The following is a 22,199-nucleotide window of genomic DNA, read 5'->3' on the forward strand; positions in this document are numbered from 1 at the left end:
GAAAAGGAACTCTTCAGCATTTGAAGAGTACTCAAAAAAGAGAAATTTTCTTGGGCACTGGGATGAAGAGGTGAACAGGTATTGCCAGTACACCGATCTGCAGCACCCGTTGCATTGCATAGTGCTGACAGGGGACACAGCCACCACCTCGGTGTCCCCCAGCAGACCCACCCTGCAGTACCCTACAGGGTTACACTGGCTTTACAAATGGCACTGTGGTGGCAACCACCATATTCCAAAATCGTCACATACCCAGGCTCCAGCGTTTTGGTATCAGCTGTGCCCATCCTGCCCCTCTCACAAGGAGCGTTTTGAGCCAAATATTTTACAGGAAGCCCATAGCATCTGCCACAGAAATTGTCATAGTAACGCTGCGTTTCCTGCAGCTTGGTATACGATGCAGCAGGCACCAGGTGGCGATATCATTACAAGATTAGCTGCGACGTTACAAAATCATGTTGTAGTAGAAGTGTTAAAACTGTTTCCTAGACACTGTCATATATCATTATTGATCCAAAATGAAAATTTTATCACTCTCTAGCAACTGCCTGATTTGTCACGCACTGACTTCCTGATCCTCTGCAACAGGATGGGTTTGACCTTTAAAAGACCAAAAGGGAGCTTACGTCGGTGTGGGATAACTGACAGCTGTCAGCAGGAATTTCTGAGACAGATTCTGAGTGGGTTTGCTCGTGGTTTTGTGTGCACACGCACATGTGTGTTTCAAAGAGTCAGAATAACTTGTGAATGGGCAGAATGAACTCCTGCCCTGCTCGTGGAAATGGCAGGCACTGTGCACCACCGTACTTTGCAACAATTCTCTGCTGGGGGAGAAAGGGGGGGAAAGGAGTGGGTAGAACAGTCATGTAAGGGCTGACTCAGTGAACAAATGCTCACTTAGTGGAACAAGCAGAAGAAAGTAATAAGACAGTAAGGAACATCCCAGCTTGCTGGCTGGAATAGCTGGCACCAAGCACTCAGACCTGCAGCACTAATGGGCTCTCCAAGTCAGGATCAGGAGCAAACAGACCTCCGGCCTGTTTCTCCTCTCATCAGGAGCAGCAGATTAAAGTCAGCAGAGCTATTCTGACATACATTCCCATATCTGGTTGCCAGATGGGAAATAAGTAACACATTTTTAAGAGTGAGAGTGACTAACTATTGGAACAGACTAGCAGGGGAAGCAGCAGATTCTCTTGTTTCTGAGCCCAAACTGGATGCCTGCTTTGTGCAGGCTGTGTTTTAGGGAGACACACAAAGCTCATTGTGAAGACAGCAGCCTAAGATCTGTGATTAGAGAACATACTATTTAATCTGGCTCTTAATTCTATTAATCTGTAACAGAGTCTATAAGAGGAGAACTGGGCCCTGCATTATTGTTTCCCAAGTGGGTGTGTGGACCAAGCTTCTGGTGTATTTGCAATGCAGAATTCAAAGTTCAATTTTTTCATAACTCATCTACTGGTGTAATCATGTAATTTGAAATTCATATTAGCTCATCTAAAGTGGTTATAATAGAAGTTAATTATCTTCCTGTTTTTTGGAATTAGTACCTTTGCTCTGATTTTGGATAAGCAGGATAAAGCTTAATTTACAGGCAAAATCAGTGACCCCAACTCTTCTGTTTTATTCTTGCATTTCTGCTGGTTAATCCCACTTACAATTCCAGCCAAATTTCAGGAGATGGACAAAAATTGTTGAGGTAGAATTTTCCTCTCTCTGCAATAAAGTACAATTTTGAAAGTTCAAAATATATAATAGCAGTGTCAAAGATCCCTTTGCACATCAGCTCTTCCAGATGGCAAAGCCTGTGAGGTAGTTAAAAAACATTTCTTATCAAAAAGACATATCATTCTCTCCAAACAATTAATACAGTTTCAAAATGTTTGTCTTTGTGTCCTCACATGCATGAACTGTGGTACAAGAATATCCAATGAAGATGGGTCCATGCTACTGTAAATAGAAACTGGCAAAATTGATTCAAGAAATTTCATCAGCTGAGTTTTGTAAAAAGTTCCAGACAAACCAGCTTTTGATAAATGATCTAAATTGCACCTACACTTTCATTTCCTTTTCACAACAATGAACATGCCACCAGCCATAACGTTTTGCGCTGGCTCAATTAATCCTGACGGTCTGGTGCATGGAAGAGGTGAGATACAATATCTCTAAACTGTGACATTTTATTCTTGGTGTTTCATTATTATTCATTCAGTATTCATTGCAAGGCATCTCATCTTGATTAATGCAATGAATATTCATGTGGATTTCCCTTTACTTCAATTAAAACTGTGTTATAATTCACAACTGGCATAACTAATTGAAGTAATGCTTTCTTTTTCAACCACATAATCTATTCATTACAAAAGTATGTAATAGTCTTATTGTCTGCTCATTAGGAAGTTTCATGAAAAGAATCGACCAGAACTCTGTTTCTTGAAATAAAAGAGATGAAAAGCTTATTTTCTTCTGCCATTTAAATATATAGATGGATGTGAATATTTGTGAATTTCCCATTCACACATGTGCCCATCTCCATCTCCAAGCATCACTGCAGATAAAAAAAGGAACTATTCTGTTCAGAAAGCAGCGGCCCAGAGCAGTCCCAAGATACCTTACTGAACTATATGCAAGAGAGCACAGCACTTTGTGTCTGTCCATCCACAAGCTCCATTTCCAGCCACCGTGCCATTCTGCCCCCCATGTAAAACAGCTGAAGCTATTTGAGATCTCAGCTGCCTTCTACCTTTAGAGCTCAGCATAAAAGACACCTTCTGTACTGCTCTCAGGCAGACAAGGCTGAATCCCCAAAGGACTGACTGCACTAGAGCAGGCCAAAACACTTCTCTCTGCCACCACAGGACCCAGCCTGACAGTACTGGTGTTCAGAAAAAGCTGACTCCTTCCAAAACCTCAGCTTTGAGTCCCAAGTTCGTTTTTCAAATTTTGAGATCAGACAAAGATCCACGTAATTGATGTCATTCAGGGATTAAGTCATGTGCTATGGTCAATATGGTGAATGAGCCCCTGGTTTTGGTCCCTATTTTACAAAGTGCTGCAGAAAGTGGACTCTTCTGTTCTCAGAATTTCTACTCCTGCCTGCACATTTGCACTCTTGGGTCACTGCCCCTTTTCTTGAACAGTTTAGTTAACACTAAACCAAACTAAGCACTTCCTCACAGTACTCTTCTAGTTTTACCATCTCCGTTCTTTACATTGAACAGGATTTAAAAATTTGTTCCAAACCCATTTTTGTCACACTCTTGCACTGCACCAAAGTTAAAAGGTACATTTTCTGGGGTAGGCAGATACTCATTCTCTTTTCAGTTACTGGTGTGTTTTGTAAAGCACAAACAACAGACAGCTATTTCAGCAGAGCCCAGATTAAGCTGTGTTTTCCTGGAAAAATATATTACCAAGCAGTCACAAACACAGCTGTTTGGTTTTTGTTTTGGGTCAGGTGGTAGGAGATCTGAAATTAATTCAATCTCCGAGATTCAAATCCTGAATGAACATAAATAATATGAAAATCTACCACTTGGGAAATTATAGTATATGTTCATTTTTCACTGCCTCTCTTTTAGGAACAAATTCTACTTGCTATTACACCAATGTAAATTCACAGCAATAGCACTGGTGGTGATGTTGCACTGAAGTATAGCCTTGTATATCAAATTAGGGGATGGTCCTCCATCTAAAGCAGAAAGGCATTGTATGAAAAATGCTGATTACTTATTAACAGTGGAGTGCTGCAGGGTCACTACCAGCTGAGCTAATATGTATTTTCAAGTTCCTGAGGATCACTTACTAACAAAGCTTTTAAATACATTTTAAGATACAAATTTAAAAAATGGAAATCCTGAAGAAAGCATGTGTTGGTTTTTAGCATTTCTCCCCACTACTCTGAGAAATTTCTTCAAAATCCAGGAGAATGAGCTAGTCAGCTGTGTGATCTTTTGGACAAACCTCTGGCCCGAGGACCCCAGCAGCCAGACCCTACTGCCGCCCTGCCATGACCTCTCCTAACCTCACTCTCTGATCTCTCCATCCTGCCTCCTGTGCCTTGCTTAAACTTCAAGCCAGGAAAGTACCACTCTTTGGGGCAGTCTTGAAAATAAATCTCACAAGGGACTGAATGAAGCCTGTGTCAAAACACTTGGCTGGGGCTGGTGAGTGTACACTTTTGGGCCACAGTCCGTTTGGCCAGGGCTGGCCTCCAGGAGCCATGGCCAAGCTTTAGCTGTGCTGGCAGAGCCCCTTGCAGATACCTGTCCTACAAGGACTAAAGGAGTTTCCCTGAAAACATTGCTACATCAGGGTGCCTTCCTCCCCATGGCTCCAGCCAAACACTGTACTATAATCCTGCCCTCAATCCATCTGCATCTTCCCATGAACACAACAGCAATCACTTACAGCTTTTCCCCACTGATGTAATAGAGAGAAGCTGGGCTCAGAGCCCTAAGCAGGACTACAATGGACCCCAGTATCACCAGGCAAAGGCGTGTGTGGTGGGACAGTAGCACAGCTAATGCAGAGCCACCCTCTCCAGTGCAGCGGCAGCTGCTCCACTTGGGACTCAAATCTGAAATCTTTGCAGTGCTGCTCTTTAACTAACAAATCAATCTCTCATACAGATCGAGCTGTTAATTAAAGAGGTTCCTTTATGTTCCAAAAATCTCATTTCAACATGAAAATCCTTCTCCTTGTTCTCTGTTCCCCTTCCACCTTGTCCTATCTTCACACCTTTGGCTCCTTATCTGAAATTGGCACCTAAGTTATTCTCTGTGAGGATGTAAGGGGGTCTTTCTCCTTCTGTACTATTTTTTTTTCCTTTTTGGAACTGCCCTTGCCATTTTGCAGAAAGTTCCCAACTCCAAAAGAACAGTGCATAACTGCTGTGGGTGTTATGTGAACGGAAATTACATGGTTTGGATTTTTACTTGAGAATTCCAGAAGGAGGCAAAATGTTGCAAATAACCTTCATAAATCATTTGAAACAAAGCTGAGGAAATGCCATCATGATTTCGCTCTCAATATCTAAAAAAGAAGTTCACAGTGTTCTATGACTCCTGTTAAGTAAGTATGTTTGCTTAAGATGTAATTGCAAAAGTACTGTGTTACTGTTTACATTTTCCATTTTGTATCTCCTGTCCAGGCACAGCTCACTGCTGGCAGCTCTTAATTTGTACTCTGCAGTACTTCATCATCCAAAAAACAGTCCCTCTGGGGCTATGGAATAAATGGCTGGAGGGAGATAGGTACGAACCAAAACGTCTGGGGAAGGCTGGAGCGAAAAGCTGGTGACATCTATGGAGCTGTGGAGTTACTGCAGTTTCCTTTGCCCTCCCCTTTCCTCAGTCATTCGGGATAGGAAACAACCCTTTACTCGGCGTGGGATTCCACACTTAAAACACCGGTCTGCTTATCTGTTGTCCTGTACTGCCTCACACATTTATTTATGTCCATGCAAAATCCTGCATAAGCAGATTAATGTTTTTTAAGGCATGCTCTTTTCAGATGGACAGCCAGATAGCAAAGAACCTGGCTTGTTTAGTCCAAGTCAGTGACGAGTATTGACTGGGGAGGAGATACATTCTCTACTGTAAAACACCAGTTTTAGTAACCAACTTCAAGGAAACAAAGTAAATTTTACCAATCAGAGATGTAGTTTCAGGACAGCAGCAGATATCTTGTTACATCATCCTTTGACACCCAAAGAGAGGCTGAAATGAGATTTGAAAACAAAAACAACACTTAGAGCACAACAGTAAAGTTTAGGAGTTTCTGATCATTCCCCTTACTGATCTGCCACTAGGCTTAAAGGTGGGATAGTGGATGAGCTGCTTTTGAGCTGTTTTGTGAGCATATGCAGTTATAAAATCCTCTCTTGCATCTTTGGTTTTATATGAGGAAAATAGTTGTTTACAGTCAAGTCTGTTTACTTGCATTTCTCCCAAGTAAATTTTATACTGTTCAATAAAAGCTCACCTGTCTTCATAAAAAGATAAATTTTACGTATTTACTTTGTAAAAGCAATAACAGCACATCTCACATTAATTTCAAGGTGTTAGAAATAATTTATTTACCTTCTTACACCTATTTTTACTTCCGTATTTATTGCTTAGCTGCCCCAGGAGGGTTTGGGTTCCAATACATCTATTTAGTGAGAAATGGCCTCAGTCTGGGTGCTCTGATACAAGACAGAGAGAAAAACTATTATCATCCTTTTTTCTTACTAGAAGGAACTGAGGGACATGGTAATTTGCTCATACACTCCAAAGGTCTACGTCAGAGATGGAATTTTAATTTGGATCTCTTGAGTCTCTTGCAGTGCCATTTCTAGTGTCTCAGTGCAAGCAGACTTGCATTTCTGTCACATTTCTGAAGGCAGAGGGCCTCACACAGGCTTCCTTCAGCTTCCATATATGACTGCAATGCCTCTGAGAGTTGCTCTGAGTGACAGGAGGTGCTTTCTTTCCCTGCTGGCAAGATAAGTGTGTTTATTATTTTTTCAACCTGCATTTTGGAAGGTTACTTATGCAGGCTTAGAAGTTCACATGTGACTTTTCCGTGCCAGTACTCAAGAGTCATGGTCCCTGCTGCTGAATATTTGCACTGCTCTTTTGATTCACAGCTTTGAAGAGAGATCTATCAGAGAAGAGGGGGAACTGCCACAGCTGTCTTTTCTATAAGTATTTATTTATGCTTACAAAACCAGATGGGAAAGGTGCCCATCCTGTGCTCTAGGCACTCCTGATGATTATTTAAAAGCACAGTATAACAGGAAGATAAAACCAGTAGACCTACACAGTAGTAGCCTTTGCTTAGAGCCTACATCAAAACTGAGAGAGTAATACAAAAGAAATAGAATATCCAGGCCTCTGGGGTGAAAAAAAACCCATGCATCAAGAAGCAGTCATGTTTCTAAACACCCTAGAATTTTCCAACTTCTCCAATCACAACAGATTTTGGAATTCTTCAAAAATATATGGGAGAAGTACCCAGGTCAAGCAGTCTGACCAAAACAGAGCAGGTCCCAAGAACATCCAGAATATCGTCTACCTATGCAAATTAAAACAAACAAACAAACAAACAAACAAAAACCCCACCAAAACAAACAAACCACATACTAACATTACTTGATAACTGAAGAGCTTCTCAAAATTTCTGAAGTAATCTGCTCATCGCTGGTCACACGTATCAATAACTCCACATAAAAATCCCCCACTGGCTCTCTCTTGATCATGCTCCTAAATGTACCAGTGATAAAATATAGCACCTTCACAGTGTCTGCTCTGATCCAGTACAACATCCTTCAAATACAGGATGCAACCACACACTTTAATGAAAACAACAACAAAAACCGAAAACCAAACTGACAAAAAAATATTGACAAATGCCTTTCCCCCCCCTTCCCCCTGCTCTCCTTCTGAGTCTTTTCTAATCATTCAGTGCCATTCACTGGAAGCTGCTTTTTTCTCCCAGGAGGTGACAGCTGCCTTGAGAGAGCATTCCTGAAGTACCTTAAGTGGCTTTCAGAGCCAGAGGTGATGCAGGCAGAACAACCAGGAGGTTTAGAATGCCTCACTGGAGGGGCAGCTGAGAGCTCAGAGTGCCTCAAGACGCAGGATTACAGCCCCCCTCAGACAGGAGGTAGGAACTGAGAACCAAATTTCAAATATTTCAGTGAAATCCCATCCATTCCAGGTGCAATTCTTTGCCTTCCTGCAAAGAAGTTGAAGTGGCAGCCAAAAACTAACCTTGTATTGCAAGAAAATATGCTATTATTTTCTTCAAAAATCATGTCCTATATTCATATTTTCCTTAGATGTTAGTTTTCTAGAAGGTCCAAGCTGGTTTCTGTAGTTCTGGTAACTCTAAGCAAGCTTCTTGAAAGGTCTCTGCGTTTGACATATTGGAAAATATTTGGACAGCAGGAAAGTTCACTGAATTTAGGCTCTTATTAGACCGATTTAAACATCTCTAAACTGGTAACCAGATGTCCCTTGGGATGGGGACAGTTTGCTAAAGTCATTGGCTTAGGTTTCAAAAGGCATTTTCCAGATAAAAATATAGTCTGTCTTCAGGCATCATGAACCACTTATGCTTGTGACAGAATCACAGGCTTCTGGAATTTTACGTTAACTATTTTTTTCCTCATAAGGCACAACCATTTTACCCCACCCAGGTTTCCAAACTCATAACACACTGTTCTTGTATATCTTGCATTCTTACATTTGTCCTGCCACACGTTCTGTTGGATTTCTCCCTGACACCCCTATCATGAACATGGTAGATGAGGAGATTGCTTCAGTCTCCTGATGCCAAGAGCCCTGGCTTTTGCTCCTTCTCACCAATAAACTTCATGTTTTTGAGCCAAACTGGAATGGTTCCGAGTCACATCAATGTTAATTTGTCTGTGAACTTCAGTAGCTCTGTCTTGCGCTTTTTCAATTCAGTCCCAGCTGAGTTCTCCTGTTAATTCTGAATGGGCACAAGGTAGGACAACCAACAGTGTGCCCTGGGACTCATCTGGGCTTAGGCAATTTAGGGAGACCCAGTGGGTTGTCATGACAATCACAAATTACTCAGGTGACACAGATACAAGTCAAAACCAGAGACAAGTGAAACTGAATTCAAATGAAAAAATCAGAAGTTCAGGAAACATAGTACAGCCAATTCACTTTGGGACTACAGAAATATCTGAGGCCTCCATTTCCTAATCAGCACTTACTGTAACTTTTCAACCCACAGAAAGGAAAGCATATCAATATTACTATGTTTGGCCCAATTCCTGATAAACACGAATTTTCAAACACCAGACTTTGACATGGGACAAAATGTTTACATTTATTTTCTCTTTTACTGCAGAGAGTGGGAAAGAATCCTAGGCATAATACTTCTGCTTTTAGACAGAGGGATGGAGGCACAAAGAGACTGAGCTCTGACTGATCCAAGCACACAAAAACCTAGTAAATCACCCAAATTACTCTCAGGAGCCAGGAATTCTGACTCTTTGTCCATTGCTGAAATGATTAAATAATGATGCCAGCCATGATAAAACCATATAACAGGAGAAGGTGGGCGTTAGAACACCTGCAATTAGCAACGACTAGGCTAATTTTATGTAGTCTGTGTAATCCAAACACTTTAAAAAATACTTTCTCCAACCCACAGAGGGAAATTGTATCACTCTATACTCCTACAATGCATTGTAGTACATTTCTTGTTAAAACAGTATCAATAGTTTGTGTAACACTCTTTACTAGCACATTCTTAAGCTGGAAATAGGAAGTGAGTAATACCACAAGCAAGAGCATCTCTTGTGTCACTTTTGTGTGTGTTTGCAATATATTAGTGATGTGTGTCACTGCTCTGAACCAACAAGAGAGACACCAGGTCGCCTGAGTCCTGGGTGGCATTAAATTGAAACCAAAGGTCACCCTTTTGTTTCTCTCCTGCTCTCAGAGGCATTACATCAATAAATATAGACAGGACTTCCACGCTGTAAAAGAGTTAATGTCCACAGAATTGACATTTAAATGAAGGGACTAAAATACTGTGAATTTAACAAGCAAAATGGATCTCAGATAGAACTGACTTTGAAATATGGGTCTAGTCATGCCTCAGTGCTGCTTTAGGCAATTGTCTCACCATCACATTGAAAGGGAAACTGGAAGGGATCTTTCAGTTGATACTTTGGCAAATAAATAGGAACTTGTTATTAACTCTTTTGTTTCGTGATTGTTGAACTGTTCCGATATCTGTTTGCATTCAAACAGCTCTAGGCAGTCACATGAAGAATATGGAAAGAGAAAAATCAAACTTGAGGCCTTTTAAGACTTAGTCCATTCTGGATACTAGTAGACATAACTTGCACCAGCTTCAAAAGGAATTGCCCTGGCTTATGCCATGGACAAGTGTGGCCTTGGAGCATGTTTGTTTTCTATACTAACTCAAACACATGCAGGTATGAGCTCAGAATAGCCCCTGTAAAGTTAGGCCTGGAGCAAGAGGTTAAGGAGGCAGTAAGACAGCTTTGTCCACAGCCATACAATTTAAATAAATTACAAAAGTTTGAAGTAAAGTGAGCTCTGAAGAATTCAAGAAACTTAAATACTTAGTAGTGTTGACCTATCATTTTGGTTTAGAAGGAATTTGCCTATTGCTTCAGTTAACATTCTGATATATTATTTTGCTGATATATTTGAATCTTCAATGACACTAATACACAAAATAGTACTGCAGTGTCATCACACAATGTTCCATCCTGACCCTCCAGACCAGGAATGAGAGAGAGTCCTCAGGCTGTGAGGCCCTTTTCTTCCCTCATATCCCATCCACTCCACTCTCAGTGAAGTCCCAGTGCCTGGAGCCCTCTCTGGTGAAGCCTGAGAGCACAGTGATACCCAGTGATTCACTCTCGGCCATTTATCCAAGTCATCATAGGAGCTAGGTGGCACTACAGGAAAGTCAAGTTACACCCCCAGAGACAGTCACTAAGGCTTCTCCCTTTGACAACTGCAGCCAGAGGGAGACTTTTCAACAAGTTATAGTTAGGAGGTACAGTGCTGGAATGAATCCCTCCCTTTTCTCCTACAGTACCAAGCCATCAGGTGGGCATTAACAAGCCAGGTAAAACCAAAACCATTCTCAACAGCCCATTTTCAATTAACCAAGCCCAATTTCCCTGGACAAAGTAGCACTTTGCAAGAGGCCCTAATGACCAAGGCTCACTGTTCCAAGCTCGGCTATTGCTTTGTTCTGGTGATGTTATTTTATATAGGAAATAGATGAAAAGATGAAACGTAACTCCCTCACTCCCCCTGCAGTAGGTTGGGGAAGAGAATCAGAAGGGTAAAAGTGGGAAATCTCATGGATTGAGGAAAAGACAGTTTAATTTGTAAAGCAAAAGCCCCATGCGCAAGCAAAGCAAAGCAAGGAATGGATTCCCCCCTTCCCAAGGGCAGGCAGGTGTTCAGCACAGGATGCACAGCCGGGATCCACCACACGTAACAGTGGCTGGGGAAGGCAAGCGCCATCACTCCAAACATCCCCCCATTCCTTCCTCTTGCCCAGCTTTATAACTGAGCCTGTTGCCATATGGTGAGGAATGTCCCTCGGGTCAACTGTCCTGACTGTGTCCCCTCCCAACTTCTTGAGCTCTTCCAGCCTCCTCACTGATGGAGGGGCTGAGAAGCAAAAAAGGCCTTGGCTCTGTGCAAGCCCTGCTCAGCAATAATAAAAACGTCCCTGTATTACCAACACTCTTTCCAGCACAAATCTGAAACACAGCCCCACAGCAATTACTGTGAAGAAGTTAACTCTAGCCCAGCCAAAACCAGCACAACCAGTAATTCTCAAAGCTGCATAGCTCAGAGAAAGTGCACTTGCTTTCTTTCGTAATACCCATTTACTTCTTGCCTCCTCCTACTCAGGCCTGTGACAGTCCACCCCTGCTTCATTTTAAGAAGATAAAGCAACTGAGTATGGATAAAGATGCAGGGTAGGGATATAGATGTTATATCACTGTATGTAGTGCTACGACAGTTGACCAAAGGTAACCCATTTTTTTAAATCTTAAGATGAAGCTCTCTCTCCAGCTGAAGTTTGGATGACCTTTCAGTCTCTCTTGCTGAATTCCATGCTCAAGTGCCATATGGATCCCATGTCAGCTACTCCTACTGTGTCACATGCACCAACTGGTGTGCTTTCCCAAGCACTGGATACTGGGAATGGCTTATTTCTTTCTCATGTGGTTATCACAAAAAGTTAAAATTCTATGTTTCTCGCAGTGTATGCACTTTAACAATGTTCATATGTTGCACATAGAGAGGTAATAAATTGCATGGCAGACAGGGCTGTTAAACAATAGCAATAAGGCTCTTCTTACTTAGATTTTTTCATTGTCATTCTTGATCATTAATACTTTTCAAATGGGGAAAGCTTGATTCATAAGTTCCCATATGCCACAGCTTGGAGTAACTTTTGAGCAGTGCCTGGTGAACTGGCTTTGTCACAACAGGCAGAAAGAAAGGGCGCTGCGGCTGGCAGTTCAGTAGAGCTAAGTGACAATGAGACTGGCAACAAATACCAACTAGGATAACTCAAAGAAAAAGCTTGACAACAGCTTCAGGTGCCAGACAAAGCAGTCTTGCAGAGCATATGCCAACTTCTGATGACTGCACATAATATGTAGGTCCTTGGTTTCTTAATCAAGTTATTTTCAGCAAAGGGGTATATATATCTTGTCTTTATATTACCTGCCATGATGTATAAATTAAAATTCTTAGCTGATTATATGCCCTGAAACCTAATTAAACCAGAGAAAAATATTGTCTTTTACCAATATACTAAAGGCATTTTTCTAAGACATCAAGATACTATTAAAACACAAAGAGTTATTTTCTATGGTGGTGATCTCACAGAAATACAATACTGAAATTATCTCTGCTCAGGGTATTGATCATAAGGCCCTGATGAATCTGATTTCCCTGGTTCAGTATTTTAGCCTGCCGTCCCTCAAGGTCCCCATCATTCATATACATCCTTTACATCTCTATGTACAACTATAATTGCTGCTATATACTGGCAATGAATGAACTTCAGTAGCAAAGAACATTTATCACAGACACATGGAAAACTTAGAAATTATCACTTTCTGAACAAATTATCTGAATTCCCATATTCTCAAATATTTCTGACCTTGCTAGGGCTATTTTGAGTCAGAAATACTTTCTATGGAACATTTTTCTATGGTGCTCTTGGACCAAATGTACTTGTTTGCATTTTTTGGATGATTTTGGACATAAATTTTCTCGATTCTGCCTCAGGAGGATTATTAAATCAGACAGATAAACAGGTAAAAATCTTTAGCTTTACCCAGCTATAGAGACTCCAGCTATCTCAAGTGTCTGTCAGTGCTGCTTAGCAGCAAGGCATGCTGTGAAAGGCTTGTTTACTAATATTTGCAAGACTACAACAGATGTACAAAATGAGCTAGGCTACAGTGAACATTAAGAAAGGGCAGCTGATTGTTTAATCTAGAGAGAGGGAATTTGCTAGAAACACCACTAGCTGTTTGCTGGCATGGAAATTTTTATAGTCAAGAGCAATATTCTCTACAGCATCATCCCTTCCTTTCAAACTTGTGCTTTTGCCCCCCAGAAATCGCTGAAGCTGGACTATGGATTTTTGTTTATAGGAAGGTCTGGCTGCTGATTGCTGTTGGTTTTGCCAAAACTTCTGTGATTTGACTATTTGTATGTAAAATATGCAAGAGCAAGAAGGGAAAATGCATGCAGAGACAATGTTTTCAATGCTAGATATGGACAGGAGGGATCCTGCAGAGAGATGAAATCAATCTAGGGATAAGTGGGGTACTTTAATTCTTCAGGAAGATGACGTGTATTAAAGGGCAACATTTTAGAATTGACTGTACACATCTCGTTGGTTTCTTCACGGTTAGGTTTACACAGCAGCCATTAGTGCTTTTTCTTATCGGCTAATACAACACATTTTCACGGCTGTGAGTATATACATATATAAAAAAATATATATGTGAGATAATATGCTGCTAAATTCAGATTCCATCTAAAATCCAGCTCCTGTAGTTTCATGATTTTGTAAGTCTCACCTGCTTTGTTATGACTGAGCCCTGTTGAGATGGTATAGAAAACTACAGTCCTGGCCTCAGAAATTTACTTTCCAATTTAGAAAAAGATACTTTAATCAGTGATAACAAGTATCAGGGGGAAGAGGAAGAACAATACAGGTGATAAGATCAGGCAATTACATAAGTTAACAAAATTACTTTGATTTTAACATTTCCCCATCAAATCTTAATACCTAATATTTTGTTAATATTTTTTAATAACCATTTCAAAATCAGGCTTGCCCCACTGAGCAGTCCTGAACTCTCAAGAGTGCCAAAAAGTGATTTTGAAATTTTAAATGCAATGCATTTGTGGGTTCTGTCTCAAAACTACCTCCCAGTACCTGACACCGACAAAGCATAGAACACCCAGTGATTTCTGTAAGCAGTCTCAAGCTGAGCAGCCACTAGCACCAACGGTCCCACAAACACCAGCTGCTTTTGGAAGTATGTGCATTGTCTATTTATTTTAGTTCCTTTTTAGATTCACACATACAATGATCTAAAGCTCTTTCACTTCTCATTATCAGACCATTTTCAAAATCATACATTCTCACAGTGTCAGAGCTCTTGTTCTCTCCTGCAGCAAAGGTCTCTCATGCTGTAGCTATAGAGGTCTGCAGGCTTGATCCCCTGAAAGCATCCTGCCATCAGTATACTTTTTGTCCTCAAACAAGGAATAGCAAGCTGCCATTCTGATTTCCTCTGAGCCATATGCTTCGGCATCTTGAAAGCATCCAAGCCAAGACTTCCTTTGCTTTGCTCAAACCTCTGAAATGAGATAACCTCACAGTCCCAATCTTATACTTCTGGATTTTTTTTATTTCTGACTTCTGTGCAAATTGAGGTTTATAACTCAAGCAGAAATTTTGCTCCCAAAGTTTTGAATACGACTGTGTTAACCTGCAGTGTGCATTTATCAAAATAGATGCTGGTGACAAAGCTGAGAAGGGAAACCCCAGGACATGCACCATATGGTGACAGGGACAGCAACAGAAACAGTAAGAAATAGTAATTACTAAATAAAACAATCCTTCATGGTTTCAAAATGGCTTTTCCAGGAAGTATTAATAACTGCTGGTTAATTCTTCCTTGTGACTACTTGATTCTGAATAAACACATCTCTTTCTCAACTTTGGGAAAAGTTTTTTTTTCCTCCTTCTGCCTTTTTTAACATTTGAAATATAAGTAGTATTATAGTAACCATGGTATCCTGATGACATAATGGTTACCATGAGAACAAAGCTGAAATAGTGTCATCAGAGCCCCTTCTCTCTGCTGTGTATTGAGTTTTATATTTAATAGAGATGGCCAAACTGCTGCCACCCAGCCTGGCCAATTCTATCTGCCTTCATGGTTTCAAAGCTCATAAAAGCAAAGCTGCCCTGTGCTGCTGCCTTCCACTTTGGTACAGTCAGTTTTGCTTCAGGGCAAGACCAGCTTATAAGACAGGTCTGCATAGCAGCAGGTAAGAGGATAACTGTTGTAAGAGATTGCCCCATGACAGTGGCATTTGTCATGTCCCTAGGACATCCTCCAGTATAGCCCTTGGCCATGTGTAAAATGGCAGTTCTTGGTCTCCATTTGCCTGACAAACCAGATTTTAAATCATTTCTACTTAACTGTGCTAGAAGATTTCTCTGCTAGCCCATACAGGGTCTCTCAGTGCATGATTGTCTGTGGTCCAGTCCTGCAATAACCTCTGCCCAGAGAGTGCTCTGCACCCACAAAGGAATCTGCTGCCCACTGCCAAAACTCTGTACCCAGAGGGTAGCTCCAGCTTCAGACAAGCAAAAGCCATTCCCAGATAGTTTCCTCAGAGAAGATCCTCTTTCTTTTACTGCAAGAACCGCTGGACATGACTCACTGCATATTGTTTGTTCATTTTGCTATATATATTTCCCAAATGCTATTTTAAGTCGCATTTCTCCCTTATGCTCCTACCAAGTTTACTGCATGAAAACAACCCTCTAGTTTTAATTTCATATTTAACCAAAACAAATGTGGCGTGGCTCTGCTCACTTCAGTAAAGCACTCTGGGTTTTTATTCTGCATACAGATATAAGAAAGTTGGTCAGAGGGAAAGACATGGAAGGTACTACAGAACAAAGGGGCCAACAAAGCAGGCAGCATTTCATACAAAAGCTCCCTGCATTCTGCCTGTGTTTCCACACTGTCAGAGACTGAAAATAGTTCATGCCTCAAACACTGATATAAAGTTTTGCTCATTATAAAGAAGCTACAACCGAAGAAGCTTCCCTGAAGAGTGGGACTTTGAACTGAAAGTCAAACTGATGATTAGATAAAGGGAAATGCATTGTTCAGTCACTTCAGGCTGAGGGAAAGTTATGCATCCACAAAAGGCCAAAGCCATCAGCTGCAACTATCCCCGGTTGAGTTTGGGATGGGGGGAGAGCACAGCTCACAGAAGCCAGGTTTACACAGACTCCCCTCAACCGAGGGGGGAGGAGGAGGTTTTGGGTGCCTGGTGCAGCCTCTGGTGAGAGGCAATAAACACTCATCCTCTGATTGCACAAACTGGCCCAGCTGTGGAACCCCCAACCCCACAGACCACATCCACAGAACATTTACATGAGAGGCTTGGCCCCACAGGGCTGCACGTGGTGCAACAGACCCAGAGTCTGCTGTGAGAGACTCCCCCCCACCCCAGGGGGCCATGGCCGGACATGCCCACCCAGCCTGAGCATGTACACCCATGGGACTCTGTGCCTTCTGGGGGCACCTTCACCACCGAGAGACCAGCTGGAGAGGATCAGCCAACATCATTGGGATCCACAGAGTGGTGATATTTTCCTTATTCTGTCCCTGTCACTCTTTCTGTCCCCCCACCTATCTTCTTTCTTTCTTTCTCTCTCTCATATTTACCATCAAATAAAACCCTTACTATTGTCACTGGCATATGGTCTTGTTTGCACCCTAATTTGGGCAGAGGCACTTCTAAGAACCTTAAAACTGGATCATAACACACACCAACCCAATTCACTTCCTGCAGATGGTTCACATGCGTTTTCTTCCTCCTCTAACCAAAATCCACTGCACAGGCTCTTCCTAAAGATTCTGGCCATAACATTTCTATTGTAGCCCCTTTTCAGTACCTACTATCCAATGGGTTTACCCCACTGGTTTCACACAGTTCTTCCTTTTTCGTTGCCTTCACCTTTTTGGAAAATCAGAATACATACAATCTCATTGTCAAAGACTAACTGTAAAGATTTCCCCTAAATCCATAGAATAATTCAGGTTGTCATCCCTCTGAACAGCAGCCCCAATGTGGTTTCAGCTGTGAAATGAAGGGACAGTCTGTCCCCTCATGTAGGTCATTGATATTGATGTTAAACAACAACTGCCCCAGAGGGACATTGCTAGTAAGTCACCAGAAAAATTTTGAATTGTTGACCCCTACCCCTCAAGCCCTCAGGCTCAGCCAACTTTTCACCTGACTGTTATTCCATACCTCTCCAATTGTCTGCAAGGATGCAAGGATACTATAGGAGACTAAGTCACAGAATCCCAGAGTGGGTCAGGTTGGAAGGGACCATTGTGGGTCATCTGGCCCAACCTCCCTGCTCAAGCAGGGCCATCCCAGAGCACATTGCACAGGATTGCATCCAGACTGTTCCTGAGTATCTCCAGTGAGGGAGACTCCACAACCTCTCTGGGCAACCTGGTCCTGTGCTCAGTCACCCACACTTTAAAGAAGTTCTTCCTCATGTTCAGGTGGAACCTCCTGTGCATCAGTTTCTGCCCATTGCCTCTTGTGCTATTGCTTGGCACCACTGGGAAAAGCCTGCCTCCATCCCCTTGACACTCTCCCTTCAGATACTGACAGACATTAAAGAAGTTCCCACTCAGTCATCTCTTCTTAAGATTGATCTGGCCCAGCTCCCTCAGACTTTCCTCATAGGAGAGATGCTCCAGACCCTTAACCACCTTTGTAGCCCTCCACCAGACCCACTCCAGGAGCTCCATGTCTCTGTTGTAGTGAGGAGCCCAGAGCTCAGCACAGTATGGCCTCACCAAGGCTGAGCAGAAGGACAGGATCACCTTCCTGACCTGCTGGCAATGCTCTTCCTAATGCCCCCCAGGACTCCACTGGCCTTCTTGGCCACAAGGACACACTGCTGGGTCATGGACAGCTTGTTGTCCACCAGGACCCCCAGGTCCTTCTCCACAGAGCTGCTTTCCAGCAGGTCAGCCAAAGTCATATGGGTCTCATGTCCAGCAGGTCAAACAGGAAACAAAACCCAAAGTCACTTAGAAACCATAGGGATTAGATTTTTCTATTTCTTTTTGGACCATGAAATCAAATGGACATAGACTATTAACAAGGACACAAATACAGCAGCGCATCAACTTCAAATGTTACAAATTCCCAGCTATTCCTACCTTAACCCTTACCAGGATCCTTAACAGCTGACTCAGACACAGTATAGTGCAAGTGCTTCACTCTAGGCAAGGTCAGACTTTTATACAAAATTCACCAATAGCCTCTGCTCTATAGCTGTATCAGTGGGTGCCCAAAAATTATTTACATCTTCTGCACACTACTTCAAACCTCCCATGTACCCAACCCCAAATTATGGCCCTTTTTTTTCTGACACAATTCTAACAGCAAGTAGGTGGTTGACCAATTCCACCATTTTCTCTGCAGAGAACAGTTGGTGGCGTACACGGTACCCAAATTTTGTTATTCAAAATCAGTTCAGGCAGATTTGGGTTGTTTTTCAGTGAAAAATTGCCAAGAACCACATGTGGTTTTAATGTCAGACCTCCTGCACTTTGGTAAACCCAAGAAGCAAAATGATTTCTCAGAACAAAGCAGAGAAGCCCTGCTGCCTCTCAGCTCTTTGCTGCTGCCAGCCCCGGAACCCTGCAAAGCTACTGTGCACCCCACAGCAGTGAGCAATAGATGGCTGGTACAGTAGCTTGGACCATTTGGGAATAAGGAGAACTGATTCCATGGTCCACTGCAGTCTTTCTGAACTCTCACAGGAGGTCCCACCACAAGGTGATATCAGGTTTTCATAACACTGACTTTTGGAAGGGAAGAGGATACTGACCTAGAGAAGTAGTAACTGATGAGTTTAGTTTTGCCTTACATCAAACTGACTCACCCTGCACTGATACCAACTTACAATTCTCTTAATTGGGAGAATCACTAGGATAGTACTCACTGCCAGAATTCTGGGTCATAAAGTCATTCTCTGACTCAGAAGAAGGTTTACAACAGCTGTGGCAGTGATATGTACTGTAGGTGAGTCATGTTGAACTATTACCACAAACATAAGAACCTTATAAAACAAATACATGAAGGATTGCACTGACCTATCTAAATTATAATGATATATTCATTGTTCTACAGCAAAAGACTTGACAATGCTTTATTGTGTGCTCAGTTTTCAGGAACACAAAATTTAATAAATCAAGTTCCTAAGACACTTCTCCCCACAGAAATCCAAAGCAGCTTTTTTTAAAATTCAGAGGCTAAAATTTTAGCTGGTATAAATTTTCTGGCAGGCATTAAATTTGTGGAGGCATACTGGTTTAAAACAACTCAGAATGCGATTCTAGATTCATGGGACGAAACCCCATGTTTATTGATTATGTAACTGCAAATGCAGATATGTCTCAAGTGCAGCATGCAATGTATGTACCAGCATATAACAAAATATTCCATGCATATTCAGAAGCAGAAAAATGTTCTTTTCAATTTAAATTGTATGAGATTTAAATAAATAAATAAATACTTTTGGGTATTCAAATCAAGAATTCCAGTGAATAAAATCAAGAAAATACATAAAATATTAGTTAAAGGAATTACTGATCTTCACTGAATGGATACTGAGGTAACTTCACTAACTCTGTAGTCCCCCACTACCTGAACATTTAATCCTTTGACTGTGCAGTAAGGCTACTAAAACTAACACCACAAACAAAACAACAGTCATGTCAAAGCACTGGGACAACCTCTGGTCTCCAGCCAGAGATTGTGAAGTGTGTGTTTAACAAGTCACAAGCATTTTTGGGACAACTGATCTGAGAGAAAAAAAGGATTACAAGGCTACCCCACAGTATCAACTAATCACTGGGAAAACCAAGTGGGGTTAAAGTGAACTTTGAGATAGTTTCCTACCTCCTATTTCTTCTGAACAAGAGTCCTAGTTCAGGTATTAGGTGCTGGGTTTTTATGAGTAGAAAGTGAATTGCATTTGGTGGAGCGAAGTGGGTTTATAGATGAGGAACTAACCAGTTCCTGTGGCATCTCTAAGGCCACAGTCGTGTCTTCGGCTTCAGAAGGCATCAACCTTCCACCTTCTGCCCTGAGGGAACAAACCCAGCAGAGGCATCGCAGTGTCTTCAAGCGACCCCTCAGTTCCCTCCGAGCAGAGATGCCGGGGGTGGGCCGCTGGCAGTCAGCGGCCGCCGGCTCCCCTCCCTCAGGAGCCCACAGCGACTGGGGGCAGCCCACAGGGACCGGGGGCTCCCCACAGCGCCCGCGGCCCCCCCGCCCACCTGGGCCGGCCGGCGGAGCCCACCGCCCCCGAGCATCACTGCGGCAGCGGCCCCGGCGCTCCCGGGGGCAGGGCCAGCTGCTCCCGCTCGCTGCCCGGCTGTTTCATTCATGATTCTCCTTCGCCATCTCCCTCTCCGACTGAGGGGAAACGGGAGCGCGCGTGGGCGGCCGCTGGAAGGCTCCCTGTCAGTCAAGCGGCCGAGCTGAAAAGAAGGCGAGCGAGGGAGAAGGAGGCAGAGCAGCTTTCCCGGGGGAGGGGGCGGCTGTTGTCGGCTGCCAGCCTCGCAGCCCTTCCCGGGGGCATCTGCAGAGACGGGGTGGGGGGGAAGGCGGGAGCGGTGTTGCGCCACAGACCTTCCCACCGGGGGGAAGCGGCTCTCTCCCGCCGCTCGTCACCTGTCCCCCCCTCCACGCACACGCACCCAGCGGTGACGGGGCGGGGGGCGGCGGCCGCCCTGTCTGGCGAGCACCGGGCGCAGGGTCCGTACCCCCGCCGCTGTGGGGGCTGCTCGTACGTGTCTGCCGGGGCGGCGGGACGGCGGAGGGGGGCGAGGCCGGAGGGTGTCAGCTGCGGGGGGGTACGTGGGGCGGCATGTCCCCCTCAGCTCCCCGCAGGACCGGGGAACTTCCTCAGAATGAGGGGTGCTCCGTAGTGCCGGCACCAACCGCAGCACTGGGGGCTGGTGAGGGGGCTTTCGAGGGGAGGCTTGGGGCAAGTTGCACGGTTTTGGGCGGGAGGGCGGCCCCTCAGCGGGCCGAGGTGGGCTGGCGCTCGGTACCGGCAGGGGAGGGGAGCGGGCGGCTGGCGGGAGCGGGGCTCTGGTGCAACGCGAGCCCGCTGCCCCCCACCGCTCCGCAGCGCTGCCTTTGTGCTCCCTCCGCACCTGAGCGCCGGGCTGGGAGGGACGGCGCAGGTGGGGGCGGGCACGGCAGCAGCGGCGGCGCATCCCCGGAGCCGGGGCGGGGAGGTAAGGCGAGGCTGTGCCGTGCTGCGGCGGCCGCTCCCGGGGCTGCGGGGGGCGGCTGCAAGCTGAGGGCTGCGCCTCCGGCCGGCGGCGGGGGCGGCGGGCAGGGCACGTCCCTTGCTCGGCTTTGCCTGCAGCCGTTTCCCTCTTCGTCCTGCTGCACACGGAGAGATGCAACAGCGACAGCCCGGTCCCCCGGGGAAGGACGGGGCTCGGAGGTGGGCGAGTCGCATCAGCCCGGCCAGTGCACGGTGGGGCTGCCGGGCGAGGGGCCGGGGGGAGCAGCCGGCGGTGCCTTCCCGCTCCCGCGGTGTCCGCGCAGTCCCCGCGGAGCGCTGAGGGCGGCCACAGCCCGGCTCCTCTGGCGCCGCTCGCACTCCCGGGGCGCCCGCTCCGCTCCGCTCCGCACCCGCAGGGCCTGGGCGCGGACAAGGCTGGGCATTTCCCCCGTTTTTCCCCGCCACGGAACGCCGAGATACGCGGAGCGAATGCTGGTGTATGCGCTTAGCGGTCCTCGCTTGGGAAGGGCTGGGGGGTGTGGGGGAGGCTGCTCTCGAACCGGCACAGCCGGTAGTGAACTGCCGGCTGCAGTTAAAATTTTAGCAGCAGCAACAGCTTTGCGATGCTTTCCGAGAATGCTGCTGCCTGGGAGCTGATGTTCCAGGCGGCTCGCGGTACGCCGCCGCTCTCTCCTAGATGGCAGTGCTGAGAGCTGGAGAGCTGCCGGTGTAGGCAATAAAGTGCTCGGAACCTGGAGACCTGTGCAGCTGGATTTTGGTAGAGTTATGGATGGAACAGAAGAGCATTCACATGTGCCCTGTGAGCTCATTTGCAATTAAGGCAAATTTTTTTCTTCAAACTTTACGTATGGTTATCTTGTTATGCAATTACGTTTTGGTGAGACTGTGATTGTTACATTATGTGAGGAAGGAAAAACAAATTTAGTAGGTTAAGCCGTGCTATTGCAGCGTTATTTACAAAGTTGCCGAGGTTCGGATCCAGCTCCTCTGGCTGCCGCCTGATTGGCAATGATTTACAGCTGGTG

The 22,199-nt window shown here is 44.5% G+C and overlaps 1 protein-coding gene and 1 long non-coding RNA gene across 7 annotated transcripts in view; both read left to right on the forward strand.

Moving 5' to 3' along the window:
- The window catches only part of LOC125328140, a 32,138-nt gene extending 26,713 nt beyond the window's left edge, over nucleotides 1-5,425 (forward strand). Inside the window, exon 3 of the long non-coding RNA XR_007204554.1 lies at nucleotides 5,156-5,425. This is a non-coding gene — a long non-coding RNA (uncharacterized LOC125328140). The remainder of the gene's footprint in view (nucleotides 1-5,155) is intronic.
- Nucleotides 5,426-20,607: 15,182 nt separating this feature from the next.
- PTPN5 (protein tyrosine phosphatase non-receptor type 5) overlaps nucleotides 20,608-22,199 on the forward strand; it is an 85,555-nt gene continuing 83,963 nt past the window's right edge. Inside the window, exon 1 of one of the 6 annotated variants that reach the window (XM_048307820.1) lies at nucleotides 20,608-20,700. The gene's annotated coding sequence lies outside the window, so the exon portion shown is untranslated. Of the gene's footprint in view, nucleotides 20,701-20,791; nucleotides 20,873-21,004; nucleotides 21,158-21,209; nucleotides 21,373-21,567; nucleotides 21,651-22,199 lie in introns of those variants that run through there. The other 5 variants (XM_048307821.1, XM_048307822.1, XM_048307824.1 and 2 more) reach the window with 5 other exon arrangements.

The sequence above is a fragment of the Corvus hawaiiensis genome, chromosome 6, assembly GCF_020740725.1.
Source record: "Corvus hawaiiensis isolate bCorHaw1 chromosome 6, bCorHaw1.pri.cur, whole genome shotgun sequence".
Lineage (NCBI taxonomy): Eukaryota > Metazoa > Chordata > Aves > Passeriformes > Corvidae > Corvus > Corvus hawaiiensis.